Below are 18,719 nucleotides of genomic sequence, written 5' to 3' on the forward strand. Positions count from 1 at the left end.
TTCTTCATTGTTTGTTCATTATTATCTTCTTGGAACAGTAAGTAATGCTTTGATTTTTCTGCTTCGACAGATCTGTGATCGCATATGTGTTTACCTGAAGTCCGTTTAGTCTTATGTGGGGCTCAGCAGTCTTAAACTTCCCCACAATTAGCCTGAGAACGCTCCATCACCCAATCAAAAGGTATCTATAAGAGCCAGTGGGATAGCAATTATAATGACGTGCACATATCTCCAACACCGTTTCACTCCCGTTACCTCCTGAGGTTCATTAACAGGGTTGAATGGCTCTCACTAACAAACGTAATTCAAGCCAAAATAGGCCAGAGGTTAAAAGACCAAGTAAAGCGTTGAAATGCCACTCTAGTCATCTTTTGATTTATTTTAAAGGCGTTCTCTGTGGCCTTTAATTATCATTAGTCAAAATTTAAAAAACTGCGTCGTTTTCTAGGACATAGTTTCTGCAGAGCGCCAGTAGTTCATTAGAAATTTGAGTTGTCCATTTGTTTAAAGGCTTTACCACTAGCTTACAGCCCCGTACAACCCCACTCTGACTTGGTGCAACAAAAATGGTGAGCAATATTGGAGCTATCAGCTGTATAGTTTGAGCCAGATACCAGCTCAGACGAGCAAAACAATGACTTCCATGGATCTAGTCATCTACAAGTGGGTGCATTAGTATGGAGAGGAGCTGGGAGCTTGTGGCCCGCCGTTGTAGCTTCTACACTACAACTACAAGTTTTTAAAGAGCATATTCTTTTTCCTCTGCTCCTGATTTACAATGATTCGAATAAAAAATACTCGGAAATGTAATTTTAAGATTAATTTTCTGCATATATGTGGTCGATCATGAGAAAGATGCCACAAGAGCATGTTAAAAACACCAAAAACACAATTATTTATCAAAGTGGGTCTTTAAAGGGACAGAAATGGGGGCTATGGACACTTTTTTTAGCTCAGAAACACATTTTACTGCTCTGATCCATACACCATACAGTGATTCAGTCTGCGTCACTTGTGCTTTGCAGAAGCTAAAGCTGCGAGTTTTGCTCCTCTGACAGGTATGTACATCCTATAAAAAGCAGATTGATTGACTGGAATGGCACATCTTGATGTGTCTATCTTTTCTTATCATTCTAACGCCCGTGAGGGTCAACTCAGAGTCTTTAGTAATTGGAAATGCCTGACAAACATCCATCGTGAAGGACAAAATCCATTTGCCCAGGATGGGTAATAAATGGGACTAATATCTTTGCTATTCAGATGCTGTCTGCAGGGCTGAGTTTGGTGTGTACAGCCTGAGGCAATGGAGATGTTGCTCTGCCCAGGTCAGCTTTGACGAATCTCTGAGCCGAGCCTAATATAGTCATAATAGAAAATAGGGGACAACAAATATAGACAAGAAAGAATCCATCTCAGTTGAGTAACACATGAGCACTCACACAACAAAAAACCTTAAAAAAGAATCAAACACCACCATCAAATAGGTTTCTGGTGAATGCAAAAAAAGCACAACTGTGTATTTTGCTATTGGATTTTTTTTTCTACACCTCTGACATTCTTGATCACATTTGTCCTTGAATGTTAGACTTTCTTTTTCTTTTTCTAATTAAAGTATTTGATTAGCATCTTTAGGTAAAACAACCAAAACAATGCTGCATTTCCAAAAGTCCCTGATCTATTTGGATTACAGTATTTCCATTTGATTGTGTTGTCTGATGTGCATTATGAGAACGGTTAGAACTGTGGTTCCAACTGTGCGGATCAGGGTGTTGCAGTGTTACCAGATTTAAGGCCACTGATTGGCCAGAAAGTACAACCACGTCTGTTGCTTTAAGGTTTGGACAAAATGGTAAATGATGTATACTTGTATAGCGCTTTTTTTACCTTCCTCAAAGGCCCAAAGCGCTTTACAGTCACGGTCCCATTCACACACACATTCACACACTGATGGCAGCTCACCAACTGGATTTGTTCTTTCAAATAAATACCTAATAGAGCTGCCCAGATTTTTCTTCAATTTCTTTTTTAATTACTTTGAAATAAACCCAAAAAACGAGCACCATAAATGAAGGCAAGTTTTTTTTTTTAGGTTAACCATCAAACGGTCTTTAATCCATGGATCGATTAATCAGCTACAGAATTTAAAAACAAAAAATATTGGAGAAACCAGGATTTACTTGCTGTGAGAGAGGAGTCAAATCTCAAAGTGGATGTGTTAGAGGCAAGAAAAAAATAGGCAAGGGTAAAGATCTTAGAGGCTGTGACAAGAGTCAAACTGTGACAGCTAAACTACTGTGCCGGCACTGCTCTCAAAACAGCAGGTCCTGTGAAGTGGCACCACCATCAAGTGGTTAGCAGCTATCAAGAGTGATCAGAGGACAGACAGCCTAGGAATAAGTGACAAGGTCACGGGGCCCCGAGGCTCTTTGATGCATGTGGGGAGCAAAAACAGGCCAGAGCAGGCTGCTGATGTTACAGTAAAGCCACCGCAGCACCAAAAAAATAAGTTTGTGACTGCAGGTGAGTTGGAGGGAGACTTTGACCCCAACCACTGCCAAAATGGCCAACAACACACAACCTGTGGATCAGGAGCCTGGAAAATTGGGAAACATCAGATTGTGTTTGTGCAATGTTCTGTGATGGGGAGGCATAACCATGGATACCACTTTATCATAAACCATCAATTTAATTCATTTTTATTTACATAGCCCAATATTACAAAAATATTCGTCTCAATGAGCTTCATACCGATAATTATATAATAAATATGAAATCGTAAAGAACATGAAGTCATAGAATTCAATAGGTATTGGCTAAAATAAACTAAACAGACAAAGCTGTTCAGTTCAGTCTAAGGGCATCGCTGCCCTTAGACCCTCCTTCTCGGTAAGGAAAACTCCTAAAGAAATCGGATTCCGGAAAAAAAGAAGAAACTTAAGGGACGTCCAAATGGCAAAATGGTAAAAGGCGTATACTAGTATAGCGCTTCATGTCTTAGTTTAATTGTTTATTACAAATATGTGAACTTTAGCAAAGTATTTGCATTGCATGAAGCAATCAGGAAGTTAGCGCTGGCCTGTGACGAGTGGATGAGGTGATCAGAGGGTGGATTCCAAAACCAACATTGAAGAGAAGCTGTTTCCATTTGTTCTCCTCCTTCATGATACTTTTCTTTTTCGCATCAACAAAAGTGTATAAAGGTCCCCTATTTTTATCCTGTTTTTTTCCCCCCTCCTTGGTCCAGTGAAGGACAGCAACTCATCAAACTGGGTCACAGAGAGATGGAAGTACCGCTGAAAGCGGCCGTCATTCAGACCAAGCTCCTGCAGTAGATGAACCCAGAATCCAGACATGGAGATGGGCTTACTGATACTTTTGTGGAGCTCTTTTCTAGACACATCATCCATGTGTCCATCTATTGCCTGTATATCAGATACATTGTTTCCTCCTTATCGTGAGAGTTACATTTTAAAAATATACCAAGATAGGTGAAATCTGCGAAGTGTGCCTACAGATACTTTGAGGTTGTAAAACCCCTCACAGCACACTTTTGTCAGACAAATTTGAACATTTTCACACTTTTCTCTCTTGTTTAAACTCTTAAAGTTCAAACCTTCGTAGAAAAATAAGTCCAGTATTATAGAATAAAGTTCTGCTTGTGATTGAAAATGTTTGTAGATTTGTCAATCTAAACACCTTCTGGACAGGAAAATGATACAGAGGAGAATGAATCAGAATCAGAGCACTGGAAAAAAAAGCCTTAAAATTGCTCTTAAAAAAATTCTCAGAACAGTGAGACCGCAAAGGGTGAACCGCAATATAGCGTGTGAACACTGTTCAAAATGATAACAAAATGTTGGTCAACACTGACTTTTTCAGGTGTAACCAGATCAGTCGGCTAAGGCACATTTTTGTTTAGCTTCACCGTCTTCCACCACATCCTATTTTTTGTGTTCGGACATCAGAAGCCAGAGACTGATTGCAATTTTGTTATGGATCACTCCACAGCTGCAGGCATGTAATCATGTTGTCTGTGTCAGGGCACCATAAAATTACACTTCAGTACTATGAGCACAAGATACTGCTCCCATATGGTCTGTGCCTTCTGAGGCTTTAAATGTGTGGATAAGTAATTGAATTAGGGGTTTATGGATGTGAGAGGTCATTTGAAAATGTGGACTCTTCGGTTAGATATGAGAGCAATTTAAATCTTGCAAATTCATTTGTGATTATTTATAATGTGAAGAGCTTGGCTCCTTGGAGATCTTTCGTTTTTTTTCCCATGCATGTTCAAAAAAAGGCACACCTAGCTTTGCTCAGCACAGCAGAACCCTGAAAATGTTCATTTTCCAACGTCAATTTTGTGAACTTTATTTTGGATTCCCTTCCCAATTTATTGAGGATAGATTTCTATCTCTCAGGAATTTTAAGATGTGGCAAACAGGTGGAATTGACTTCCTTCAAAAGGTATCTGCTAAGCGGATTTTCTCTTACCTGCATTGTCAAATCCATACTGACTCACTGGGGTTCTTTAATCTAGACCAACAAGCTGATATATATTCATATATTCATGCTAGAAACTATGCAGACACCTTTATTAAAAATATGATAAATCCTGGCTGAGTTTGTATTACATTTTTTCTCCAAACAGTAAAGTGCAAAAAAAGTTTTAGGGGTAAACTTTAGACCGCAGAGTGAAATGAAAGCCTGAAATGTTTATCCACTCAAAGTGCCACACTATCAACCAAAAACACAAGCTTTTGTAATATCTTTTGTTTTGGCAGATATCTGATGCAGAACACAGCAAACAAGATCAAATTTGTGCTGTCTGTCAAGAAAGCAACAGAATCTCAAAGTGATTTGTAAGAGCTGCAGCATCCTGCATAGTTCTGCAAATCTCCCAGTGGCTGTTTTTTCTTTAGTTTTGACAATTACCCGCAGTTGGAGAATTGTTTGTTTTCTGGCAAACCTGTTGTGGCCCTGAGGCGGCAGCTTGGTGGAGTTTGAAGGAATCAAGTGTGACGTGCGTGCATTTAAGTAGATCTGAATACCCTGAGACAGAAAAGGGCCTTTAGCAGCATCTGTCAGGCAGCTCATGAGCTGATGATGCAGAGCTTACTCCCAAGAAATTGACACGAAAACAGAGAAATTAAAACAAATGACTGTAGTTTTGATGGAGAACAAAAGAACTATTTCTAATGATCTAATGAAGTCATTTTATTGTTTTCTTTCTGTTCTCAAGAGTCAACATTTAAGTTTTCAGACAAAACATAAAAAAAAAACTTGATCACAATTAAATTTGTTTCTAAAGCAATGTTTATACCAACAATTGGTGACCCAACAGTGCCTTATCATAAAGTAAAAAAAATAAAGAAAAGCAGACGTTATAATTTGATTTGAAGTTGATATAATTGAAAACTTTAACTGGTTTTGCTGCAAAACCTTGTAATGCTGATGAGTCAAGCCTTGTTGAGTAAAAAATAAAAAGGTCATCACACCTTCAGTATTGTGTTTGGGAACAACAGGAAGAGACTAAAGTACTGAAACATGAATTCAAAACCTGTCTTCATTCAGGCTGAAATGATTTGTGTCTACAGCAAGAGAATCTGATAAATACACAGAGGACTCATGTTTTCCATGAAATTATTCTCACGCTGATCACGGGCAATCGCTACACAATCAGTTCTGGAGACCGATGATCCATTGATGAACGTTACAGTCTGGAGTGAAAACCAGTCAGATGTTTTCATTCAGCAATCATCTCCCAGCTCAGATATCTGATTGGGTCCATTTTATCTCAGCTCATGTTCAAATCATGAGTCTGTGAGGGGATTACATGCACTTCAGTTCCCAGTGAAGAGAAGAAAATCCATTATTTCTGGTTAAGATAAGCTGGTGTGAAGTACTGAAACAACTTTGATTTCTTGTAAATTCACGAAGAGGCGGTCATTGAAAGATGGATAGCTACAGACCGTAGCCAATAGGGGAGCAGCTTCTTATTGTGGTTGCCGGGAAACCAAAATTTCCACATGTGAACTACCCTGGATATGGGAAGATTTGTACAGGTTCGACACTGAAAAAGTTTTGCATCATTCTGAGTGTTATGCACCTGGAAAAACTATTTACTGGGTATAAGAGCAGGAAATCTAACAAGAAAAGCTGAGGAGGCAAATGGAGAGACAGCAGCTCTGAAAGAGGTCAGGTGCACAGCCGGGTGCTGATGCTGAATGCAACGTATGCTGCTGCAAAAGCCATGACAAGTTCACTCTGCTCTCAGCAGCTTTAAACTGTGCAGGTAATCTGTTATTTCGTTTTCCTTTAGAGATTTTACATCCCTCAAAGCACTGTTGCATTACATAAACTGTAACATTTAGTGACATAACTGCAGGTTTTTCATTTGTTTTATTTTGAATCCAAATTATAACAAATTTCAGTATGTCTTTGCAGAGTAGAACATGCATATTCTGTTGGATTTAGGAATTTTCATATTCCACATTACACATTCTATTTCACTATGTACTTGGACCTAAGTCCTAATATTAGCCTTTGTATAAAAAAATTAAGTAAATCTCTTAACATTACGGTATAAGTTACCCAAATACGTGTGTAATGTTTAAAAAAAAACACAGGTAAAAGTTGAAAAATGAGTCATACAACATACACGGACAAATTTAAAATGATTAACTCACCAACAAAAAAGGAGTTTGAAAAAGCGCGGTTAGATCACAGGGCAACAACTGAAGCACAAACTGCTGATATGAGAGGCGACCCATCCTGATTTCCATTCATCATCAAGCCGGCAACAAGTTTTATGGCCGTTTGAAACCTAGTTAATATGTGTTGCCCTTATAGTGTGTTGATTTCATCTTCACCCAGATTTTTTCATTCACCTTAAGCTCTCTTTCACATTTTTAGAGAGATGCAGATTTTCCCATTAAGACGGCCACTCAAAACAATTCATTTTTTGGAACCTTAAAACGATATTTATGCACAGCCATTTTGTTCCACTTTCATCTGTTTGACCAAGAAGAGACTTAAATCTAGAATTACTTGGGACTTTTTTTACATTGTCACTAAGTTAATTGAAGTATCTAGTTTTAAATGAGGTCCATCTCCTCAGCTGACATGACATGTTAACTGGGACTAATGCTCACTCTGGAATAGTAACAAATCGTTAAGCTTTGATAGCTCCCAGAGCTGCATTTGCACTGCACCAGTTTCTCTGTCTTTGAACAAGAGGATTTTGGACATCGGTAACTCTTTTTGGCATTCATGTCTAGTCATTTTAAAGAAAAACAGGTGAGATGCAGAGCTATTAGTTGATATCAAGGATGCCCGTCTGTAAGAATTCTGTGGTGTTTTGTTTTGGTCATGTTTTTTGGTTTTCTTTTTGTCAGTCACTCCAGTTTCAGGTTCATGATCCACAGCTGTCTTCAGTTCAGTTAATAACCCTCAGCCTATTTAAGTGTCTTTGTTTCTATTCATCCTTGTCAGTTCATCTACTCTGTTGTGTCACTGTTTTGTTTCTCCCAATAGTTTTGTCATGTTTCAATTAGTTTATTAAATATTTTATTTTCTGTCACCAAGCCAGGGGGGTATTCCAGGAAGCATGTTTAAACTACCCTGACTTTAACCCTGAACTCTGGCTGAAATCCGCCTGAACTTGCTTACTCTGGGTATGTCGGTTCCAAAAGACCCGATATGAGTTAGTGTAATTACGCTCGACTTGGTAACCCCGGCTTAATGCACGTGCTCGTCAAGTTCATAAGGACATTCTCAATGGATCGCCGATTTCCGGAGTCACCATGGAAACGCGTGGAGAAAAAAGAGAGCGCTATACTTCAGTGAGACGGCGTATGAAGATTATAAGACCATCAAAAAAGTAACACGGCTGCATCCTCAAAAGAGTTTCTGCTCATAGAAAAAGAACAGACAAAGTAAACGCACGAGTTTCTGATCTTATTTCCATTTTCCTTGTGACGCATATATATATATATATATATATATATATATATATATATATATATATATATATATATATATATATATATATATATATAAAACCTTTTTCCAATTTTGCCACCTTAAATGAATTACTTCTATTGGTAACAAATGATTGAGTTAAATGTATTCAACCTAATTTCTTACGTCTATAAAACTCAATAATTGTTTATACAACTCTAATTTACATATTTATCTAACTAAATGTCTTATTACTCCAATTCGATTAATATTTTTTCCATCTTAATGAATTACAATTCTTCTGTGGTTCTTTTTTTTTTTTTTTTTTTTTTTTTCTATTTTTTTTTTCTTCTTTTATTGGGCCAAACTTTATTAATTTCAATCATGTTTGTAAATCTTTGGTGTTGGACCGGACGGAAAAGGAAAGAGGGGAAGAAGAGAGAGGGAGGTTAGAGAGAGGGGGGGTAGGAGGGTGATAATAGGAGGGGAAGGGGGGTAAGACCATGAAGCAGCATAAAGCAGACAGGTTTACTGGTTGTTTATCATTACGGTATGGTTCAAATGTAGTACAAAAAGGGCGGGGCCTGTTCACACACACTCAAATATTATCAACACACCTGCTAGCTGCAAAAATGTCCACATGTCAACATGTACACAAAACAGAAAGTGTTCACGAACGCATACCTATGCCTTTAAACCAACTAGTGTGAAATCTTTCATTCATTCAATCATGCAAACTATTAGTGCAAAGGTGAGCTAACACCTGTGCTCAAGTGAGTGTTTATGTTCTTCTAAAATGGATGGTGGAATGTGAAAAGAAGGAGGAGGAGCGCCCAGCCACCCCCACACCCAGACCCCCGCCGCAGCAGCAGCGGCAGCCGGAATTCCCCCAACGCCATACGGGAACAGGCAGGGAACAACCGCCTCCCGGACGACCAAGACCGCCACCCAGGCCAGGGCCAGCAGGACCGCCGCGAGGCCCCCAGAGCCAGATAGCAGGGAGGCGCGGAGGGAAAGAGAGCGCCGCCCCAGCCCAGCCAGGAAAGCAGCCCCCCCGCCGCGCCGGAAGAGCCCAACGCAGGGCCCCACCGGAGAGGGACGCCCACAGCCCCAGACGAGCACCCCACCACCACCCAGGAGTTCCGGGCATCCCCCCGCCCCGACCCCAGGTACGAGCCAGGACCCCCCAAGGGAGACCCGCTCCGCATCCCAGGCAGCCACCCACCCGGCCCACGGTTGGTCCAGGTAGGAGCAAGGCAGGGGCCCGCCGCCCCCGCCCAGGAGGGGGGAACCCCGGGGAAAAAAGGGTGGCCCACAAGGGGTGTTATAAATATGGCCCGACCAGGCTCGGCCATGTTGGAAGTTTGGCGGGGCCCAGCGCCCAGGGTCAAGGACCAGGACCCACCCCCCAGGGACACGAACACCCCCGGCTCAGGTGTAATATGAACCCCCCCACCGTGCGGAGAGAGCACCGCCGGGCCCAGGGAGCCGGCACCCAAGGGACACGGCCGCCATCGCCAAGAGGCCCGCACCCCCCACCAGGGAAGGGGTAGGGGACAGATGGACCCAGGTCCCACCTTCCTTGTAAAATGTGTGTGCGTGTATGGGTGTTTGAGAGGGTGTTTGTGTGCATGTGTGTGTGTTTATGTTTGAATATATATATTGAAGGGGGAGGGGTGTGTGTACTAAGGGGGGTGCAGTTAAAATTGGCGAGTAGGGCACTAAGGGGACATCTCCTGATTACTCACAGTGATGTCCCCTCACCCTCCACACCAAGGGGCCCTAAATGTCTAAGGTGCGGTTAAAATTGGCAGGTAGGGTGCCAGGAGGACATCTGCTGCTTGCTTGCAGTGATGTCCAAGCACCCCCCCTACCAAGGACCCTACATGTCTAAGGTGCAAATAAAACCGAAAGAGGGGGGGCCCACTCCATACGGCAACCATAGAAGTGGGGCCACTGCCAAGTAGCCCCCCCCAAGGCGCATCGCAGGCTAGACCCCCCACCCCCTCACCCTGATATGAGGTTATATGAGGAAGGGGGTAAGTTGGGGACAGCTAGTAGACTGTCCCCCGGTGGTCAAACAGCCGTCCCCCAGCCCCCCCCCCCCCCCAGCAAAGGGGCCAGGGCCACCCAGCCAGGGGTTTTATATATATATATATATATATATATATATATATATATATATATATATATATATATATATATATATATATATATATATATATATATATATATATATATATATATATATATATATATATAACCTTTTTCCAATTTTGCCACCTTAAATGAATTACTTCTATTGGTAACAAATGATTGAGTTAAATGTATTCAACCTAATTTCTTACGTCTATAAAACTCAATAATTGTTTATACAACTCTAATTTACATATTTATCTAACTAAATGTCTTATTACTCCAATTCAATTAATATTTTTTCCATCTTAATGAATTACAATTCTTCTGTGGTTCTTATAAAACTTAAAATATAATTGTAAATTCTCTCTCTCTCTCTCTCTCTCTCTCTCTCTCTCTCTCTATCTATCTATCTTTCTATATATACTTTAAAAAGGCCCAAGTAAAGTACAGATTCGTAGGAATGTAATGATTCATTAGTTTGTGAGTAAAAATAAACAAGTATTGTAAATAAAAAATGTGCGCGAACGTTTGTTTCACAACATTGAAAGTACGTGACGCTTGGACCTTCCGCTTGCCGTAGATGGCTTTGCCTCCGATTGATAGGTCTTGTTGCTACGCTGACGCTCCCCTTAGTTACCTTCTCAACCAATCAGATCGCCAGTCGGCAACAACAGCGGAAGGAAGGAAAGAGCCGTGTCCGCGTGCGTTAGTTTAACACTAATTACTGCTATAAAAGACATTTCCATGTGAGTATTACAACTCGGAGGTACTACTTATGTGTTGAGGTCTTTACTTATTCAAATTTAAAGTAACTGGCGTTAATTGCATAGAGGCTGGCAACTTTTCTCTCATGTTACCATAGAAGGTTTTGCGTGTTTATAAACATATATCAGGTTAATTTATTTCAGATTTTTTTTAATATGACAAAAAATGTTATCCTGTGGGTCTGTGTTTAACTCAAAAGGCGACATGGGTATTTAAAACTAAAGAGGGTTTAGGCTGTGATGAGTTTTGACAGCTTTAGCATCTGTTGTGAGTTAATTATTGCTTCTCTGCTGCTGCAGTGCTCTTTGCCATAAAACAAGAGACTCTCTCGGCTGTTTTTGTTCTTTTTTTTTTTTTTTTTACGAGAACATGATGAATAAACGCTGGAAAACAAGTTACTAAGTTACTTAATTTGTCAAAGCAGTCAGTCCTGATCAGCAGAAACTTCTGGACCAGATCTGGCAGATTAAGGTGGCATACAATGGCACCAGCTACATTATATTATGATGGACGAGCTGTGGGTCTACTTTTTTGCCTTTTTAATGTTTTTCTGCCTTTGATGTGTAAGACTCCAACTATCCTGCAGATCAACCATAAAGTTTTTATTTATATACATTTTTAATAAACCAAGAATAACCTCATAAATAACATTTTAACATTAAAAAGCAGACGTAGTGCTAAGCACCCACGCTCCCTCTGTTATAAAAGTTAACTCTGGGTTTTTGTGACTGAAGAGTGCACGATTTTTGTTGTCAGTTTGAGTGTTGGAAATGTAGTTAACGTAATTTTAGTGATTGTGATTTCTGTTAATAGGGTGATGATCATAAAACGACCTTTTTTCAAGTGTTATTGGGGATTTTAACCTGAAGCTTGCATCATCCTCCCACATTGTTCTCATGCTACACTGCCCCGTTAAGGTAAGTTAGTCTCAATTTAGCCGGTAAATTCTATTTTTTAAGGAAAATAGACCACTTGAGATAAAAACTTTTTAGGCCTGAGTGCAGTTTTCCATGTCTGTTTAAAGGTAAACTTACCATAAAGATCAGTGCCCAGTGTATTTTGTAAGTGCTAACCGAGTCTGCGGTTATTCTGGTTTATTTCTTTAAAAGGGTAACATGGGTGGAAGAAATCTGTAACTCTTTCCTTTTCAGATGTTTTTTTTTTTAAACTATTTGATAAAATACAGGAGATTTTTACTGTCAGTTAATGTAGACAGTTAAAATGGAACAGAGTATTTTCTGATGATGTCACTTAAAAAATATAAAAAATAAACGGAAAAGTATTATGTAGGTCTGTCTAAAGAAATATCTGTTGCTTTAGATTTAATGAACAGCAAATGATTAATATTATTTCTAATATTAAGATGCAGCAAAAATAGTTTTGTTAGTTTTGTGACATGCTTATGCAGCATTACTTCTGTTTCTAGCAAACTTTTTAATGCATTAAGTCAAAATATTCGGTCATTAGTATTAGTAGTGTTAGTATTATTAATTATTGGTAGTGGTTTTTTTTCTTTCAATGTTATTTTGGACCTGGCAAGCTGAACACAGTTCACTGAAGGTTTGTATTTGGCTGCTAAGTTTCTAACAGGGAGCAGGTGCCTTTTCCAAAGACAAGTGTGGTTTAATGTAGGATTGTATTTACACTGAAAAGCCAATAATTGAATCCAGACATTTATTAATTGTTCTGTCTGTCTTCCAAATTTTTTCTCACAAGGATTTCTATTTAGAAAGACACCAGCGATGAGCTACAAACTACAACTTGGATAAATTGCATGAGTGAAGTCTGTGTCCAATGCCCTGACAATATATTCTACATAAACTTTCTCAACTCTAAGAAACTTTGGCTTTCATGTTAAAAAGTTTTGTTTCTGTGTACTGGTAATTAACGTTCTATTGTTGTGTAATATGTTTGCTTAAGACAAGGTTTTTGTTTCAAATAAATCTTGTTTGTCTTTTTGTTCAGGTATTTTTAATCTGGGCCAAAAATGGCACGAGTGATTATTCCAAAGCTCAAAGCATACATAAAGTTGACATTTTGAAACTTTTCTGGGTCAGCCTCGGACCACTTTTGAGCTAGCAGCTGTTTTAGTGCTGGCCCTTGTGGGGGCCATCTCTGGCACTCAAGCTCTGAGCCACCAAAGGGCCTTTATTCATTTTAAAATGTGAGCCAGGTGTAAGTGCATTATTTCTACTAGAGCTGGACCAGACCCATTTGACTGTTAGTGTAGCTCCAGTTCAGCTTGAGCAGCACAGAGGGCGGTTGTGCTTGTCAATAAACATCAGCAAACACATGCTTTTAGGACTTTACTGTATATCATTTATGCATTTTCAGATTGAATTGACTTTCCTTTTTGTAAATACAAATGCTAGGAACACAAAACTGGAACCATACTGTGCGATCATAGAGCAGGCATAAAACTCTGCAGTTGTTCCTGTGCTGATTATTATATTGGGTTTCTCTGATCGCCAGATGCTGTTTTTGGTTTAGCATCATGCTGTTAAAAGTAGAGGCCAATGGGAGACCTGTGCCCTCCTTCAAACAAAAAGGTAAGCAAAATGCTACTGACATACATCCAACATGCAAGTTTGTATTTTCTCTCTTTTTCTCATTTAGCCAAAGCTGAATATTCTAGTTCCCTATGCTACCTCAGTTGCTTTGTTGCTACAGTTTGACATGAAAATTCCGATGGTAGATCTTGTAAAACATACATGCATTTTAAACAGAAATTTATGAGCAACTGCATTGATTGAAAGGGAAATCTGTGATGTGACTCATGATCAGCTGTTCACGGGGATTGGTTAAGTTCAAATCGCATTGCTGAGTATTTTCTTTTATGGCGTTTCATCTCTGCCATAAAGTGAAAGGGCGTAAAGACAACTGAGTGGGGGGATTCAGGAACCTTACAACCGTGCAGGCGCAATTCTAACCGAGCGACCCCGCATTTTACAACTGCACGTCTGCAATCCTAACTGAGCAGGGATCCCGCGCGGTCAATACTCCATTGCGCCCTCACCAGGATTTGCGCTCCGTCCATTTTGGAGAAAATGTAAGACTTTTATGTTCGCCTTATGGTGGTGAAAGTACTGTATATAGAAAATATGATAAAAGGCAGAGAGCCACATGCAGCTCAAGAGCCGCCTGTTAGTCCCCCCCCGGTGAAAATACCGGATCGATAAGCAGTATCAATGTGAGATGTGAGGAGTCCTAAACAAGCGCGAGAGCGTGTAATCCAGGGGTCGGGAACCTATGGCTCGCGAGCCATATATGGCTCTTTTGATGGTCACATGTGGCTCGCAGACAAATCTTTAATTATACTTTTTTTTTTTTTCATTAGACAAGTCCTCAGCGCGATGCGATGCCAGAGGCGCGCAGTAGTATCGGTGCTTAGAGAGAGAAATCTGTGCCAGCATTATCCGTTTACTATTATCTATTATTTCACAGAGCTTGTGCCAGCTGAAAACCTGTGAATTGCCGTGGCTAAAACTGCGCGCCCCCGTCTCTGAGAAAGAGCGCGCAGATGCGGGGACGGGATGTGTGAGGGAGAAAGCAGAGGGTGGGGGTGAGGGGTTGTGGGGACAGGCAGCAGGTGAATCGCGCAGGGATTGTAATAACGTAAAACCCACTCCCTGTCACTCACTGCAGCGTGTGAGTGTGTGTTTGGCTCCCCGTCTGCATGTGAGCAGTCTTTGTCACATCTACAGAACATTCATACCAACCTAAGATCACGTTTAGAGTCTCAACGCCTGCATGAAGCAGAAACTTACCACGTATCAACCAGACTAGACCATCAGCAGAACTACCACGAGAAATACTCACCATTTATTAGCAACAGCATAACAATGTTATTAAAAAGAATCCACAGACTTATTGTACTCTAAAAATGTTGAAATTACATCAAATGCACACATTCACTTGTATATTTAGTTTCAAACATATTGTCGCGGACTTAGTTTAACTTGGCTGTTAGGCCGCGTTATAAGTTCTGGAGTTCATTAAACGTATCAAGCAGAGATCTGATTGGCTCTCAGTTCTGTCGCTCAGCCTGTTGTTAGGTAATTTGGACCAATGGGGTTCAGCTATGGGCCGAATAAGGGAAATGGGAGGGCTGGAGCGGGAGCAGGTGAATATAAAGTTGGGAGAAGCGCTCTCTCTCGTCTCGTGTCGACAGGAGAGATTCAGGAGTTGCTGAATTAATTGTACGGCGTTTGTTGTGGTCTGCAGTCACCAGAATAAAGAACCTTAAAAGAGGTTAAGTCTCCGTGCCTCAGTGTGGGAAAGGGACTCTACATTATTGTATGGCTCTTTTGAAATTACATTTAAAAATATGTGGCGTTTATGGCTCTCTTGGCCAAAAAGGTTCCCGACCCCTGGTGTAATCAAAGGGGTGATGGGGAATGAAGACAGACTTATTCCACGCCAGCAGTTCCGCCCACAGCTCAGAGGCAACTTTCTAATGAACTACTGCTGCTCTGAAGAAAATGACAAGTTTGGATTTTGCCTAAAAACAGCTTAATCATAATACTCTTTTAGTTTGGCATCAGCACTTTGGAGCTTTTTAGTCTGTCTTATCAATGTTCCTAGACAGAATTCCCACCTAAAAAAATTAGCATTATATCATGTTATTAAGGCAGTTTGACAGACAGCAGAAAACTGTCTTTGAATTTTTTTGTGTACCTAATGTCTAAACTAATGTGAGCCATCATTATTTCACTTACACTGTGAATCTTTATGTCACTTTAATGAATAAATGATTACAGAGATTGATGAAGCCATTGACTATAAAAATTTGTTTCATCTTTTGTGGAAAAAACTCAAAACATGTGCAAAATATTGAAGCTGTCCCACTTGCTAAGAAAATAGGATTTGATATCTGTTGTAGGAAGGTGTTCACTTTAAAGATGCTTCCAGTATTTTGGGATCCAACTCTTTTACAACATTTCTTAACGTATCTCAATAAAATGTGCAGAATAGGACATATAAAGTTGACATTTGATCCAAAGGGACATAGACAGTAAGGCAAAAACGTATCTGTCAGTCGCTGTTTCTGCCTCTTCTTAAAAAAGAGGAGTTTGGTCTGTAATGTTCATGATAGATACACTTCAACTATGAGAGACAGAATGTAAAAAATAACCCAGGAAATCACACTGTGTGATTTTTTTTAAAGAAAGTATTTGTATAAATGGTGCAGAAAAATATGTATCTAGGCAATAACAAAATTTTACCTTAATACTTTATAATGCAACTCTGGTTGTCAATGACAGCGATCAAAGGTTTCCTACAGGCACTGTAGCTACTATTTTGGTCCATTCTTCCATGCAGATCTTCTGGAGAGCTGTGATATTTTGGGGTTGTTGCTTGGTGACATGGATTTAAATTTCCCTCCACATATTCTCTGTTGGATTGAGGTCCAGAGACGTACCAGTCCTCTCCAGAACCCTGAAAAGCTTATCTAGCCACTCCTTTCTTGCCCAGGCCATGTGTTTTGGGTCACTGTCTTGCTGGTATATCCAGCCACGTTTCAGCCATGTTTAGTTCAACACCTCAGAATACATGACCCTATTCATCCTTTCCTTAATCCAGATCAGTCGTCCTGTCTCCTTTACAGCAAAGCAGCCCCAAATTATGATGTTTTCCCCCCATGCTTCACACTGGGTATGGTGTTTTTGAGATTCAATCCAGCATTTTTTCTCCTCCCAGCATAGCGAGTGGCGTTCATACCAAAGAGTTCTGTTGTGGTGTCATTTGATCACATGACCTTCTCCCAGTCCTCCTCTGGATCATCCAGATGGTCTCTGGAGAACATAAGATGGAGCTGGACATGCAATGGTTTAAGCACAGGGACCTTTGGAGCTCTGCAGGATTTGAATCCATGACAGTAGCATGTGGTGGTCCCAGCTCTCTTCCGGACATTGACCTGTGCCCCTGTGGCAGTTTCCTCAACTTTCTTAAGATCCTTCGTGGGATCTTCTATGAAGCTCCAGGTGGAGTGAGATTGTCAGTGATCTTTGTGTTCCTTCCCTTTTTGACAGACAAATACATAAAGGAACGGATCTTTTATATAAAAAATAAAAGGAAAGTTTTGGAGCTCTTCACATTAGCAGTTGAGTTCCTGGTCTTGCTTAAAAAAATGCTTATGTGATACTGAAAACCAAATGTTCCTACCACATTTTGAAGCAGTGTGACCACAGTTCCAACAATCAAAAATATCTGGCTATTTCTGATCCCCACAAAAAAAAGACTGAATGTTTTACTGAAAATTTTCCTATAGCAGCCCACAGAATGAAGAGACGGGATCAAAGAGAAGTGAACCACACAATCAGTGGGCATTTGGCATCAGCATTTTATATTAAGAGTGAAAATAAACAACTTGCATCAAGAACCTCAGACTTTAATTACAGAACAGGGTTGATTGCTGTGATTATAAAGAAATGCATAGATTAACTTTCTTTTTTGCACAGTCTTTATCTGCAGTCGCAAGCAGTCATTGCAGTGAGTGGTTTGTTTGTGAGGAAATTTGATTATTTGTACTGATATGTTGTACATAAGCTGACTCATCAAAGGCAACAAAAAGAAAAGTAAGCCAAAAGCTGTCGGCTTGTATCAAATAATAAACTCATCGACAAAATCACTGGCAAATTTCCTCCTTCAGACAGAAAAGATACTGTAACATTTTTAGCAGCAGAAACTCTAAGAAATGTATTACAAGATGTTTACTGACACAGCTCAGTTATCAAAAAGCACAAACTTGATTTTAAAATGTATTTAACCAATAAAAACAAGTTACTGATTTGTTAAGGGAGTCTTATTTGTGAAATAAATTCTGCAGAAGTAGCTATCATTTGTTTATTATGCAGTTGGATGTACAGGGACCTGTCCTTTATCCCAAGAGTTATGTTCTAAAAATAACTCGCGATAGATGAAATCTGCAAAGAAGGATTATAGATGTTTTTAGAATGTGAAAGCCTTCACTACACACTTTATGCCCTTTTCTCAGACAGACATCAACATTTTCACACTTTTCTCTCGTTAAATCTTTCAAACCTTCATAGCAAACTAAGTCCAGAATAATGGAATGAAAACAAGGATCATATCGAGATTTAAGATTTATGTACATTTGGAAAGCTGAACGTCTTCTGTTCAGAAGACACAGCAAGGAGGAGGTTGATTGACAAGGTCAACAGCCAATCAGGATGCAGAACACAGTGAGCTGGAAAAAGAATTGGCATGCAAAATTGTACAAAAGAAATTCTGCAAAACAGTGAAAGGTGAACCACGATACAGTGATGAGCCACATTAATGGATAAACTTCAAATTCAAAACATCAATGGATAGCATTCCAAAGTGGGTGTTTTTTCCTTTGATAGCTACAGTAATAAAACTGAAATAAACTTAAATAACAATATTGCAAAAATGAAAAACTTAATGATACATTATTTTCCTAAACCATTTAGCCCTATTGGCCAGTTCACATTTTTATTTTTTTATTTATTTCTTTTTTGGGAATGTGGCCTTAAAATGATTAAAACTTGCAACTTCATGGCTATCCAAAGGCCACATATGAAAGCAACAATGTCAAGTTCTAAACTGACCAGTCAGTACCCCCAAAAAAGTAGGTATTTCCTGCTGGCCTCCACGTGGAACGTAGAAGAAATTTATTAACGTTTCCTGGATTGAACCTTTCCTGGTATCTATGGCACCAGTATACCAGAATAAGGAATAGTAGTTTATTTTATTTAGTTTATCTTTCAAGTAGGAACGTCTGCTCCAAAATGAATTTGTTTTTCAGAGAATAAACACAAATTCTCATCCCTGGTTTTAAAACATAGTTTACTTTCCATTTAGCCTTTTCT

General features: G+C 39.7%; 1 protein-coding gene across 4 annotated transcripts in view; it reads left to right on the forward strand.

Moving 5' to 3' along the window:
* Nucleotides 1-10,691: 10,691 nt before the first annotated feature.
* Nucleotides 10,692-18,719, forward strand: part of enox2 (ecto-NOX disulfide-thiol exchanger 2) — a 223,206-nt gene continuing 215,178 nt past the window's right edge. For 2 of the 4 annotated variants that reach the window (XM_023958993.2, XM_023958992.2), the window contains exons 1-3: nucleotides 10,692-10,847; nucleotides 11,680-11,783; nucleotides 13,339-13,415. The gene's annotated coding sequence lies outside the window, so the exon portion shown is untranslated. The remainder of the gene's footprint in view (nucleotides 10,848-11,679; nucleotides 11,784-13,338; nucleotides 13,416-18,719) is intronic. The other 2 variants (XM_023958990.2, XM_023958991.2) reach the window with 2 other exon arrangements.

The sequence above is a fragment of the Oryzias latipes genome, chromosome 10 (assembly GCF_053564925.1).
Source record: "Oryzias latipes strain Hd-rR chromosome 10, Olatipes_Hd-rR_3.1".
NCBI lineage: Eukaryota > Metazoa > Chordata > Actinopteri > Beloniformes > Adrianichthyidae > Oryzias > Oryzias latipes.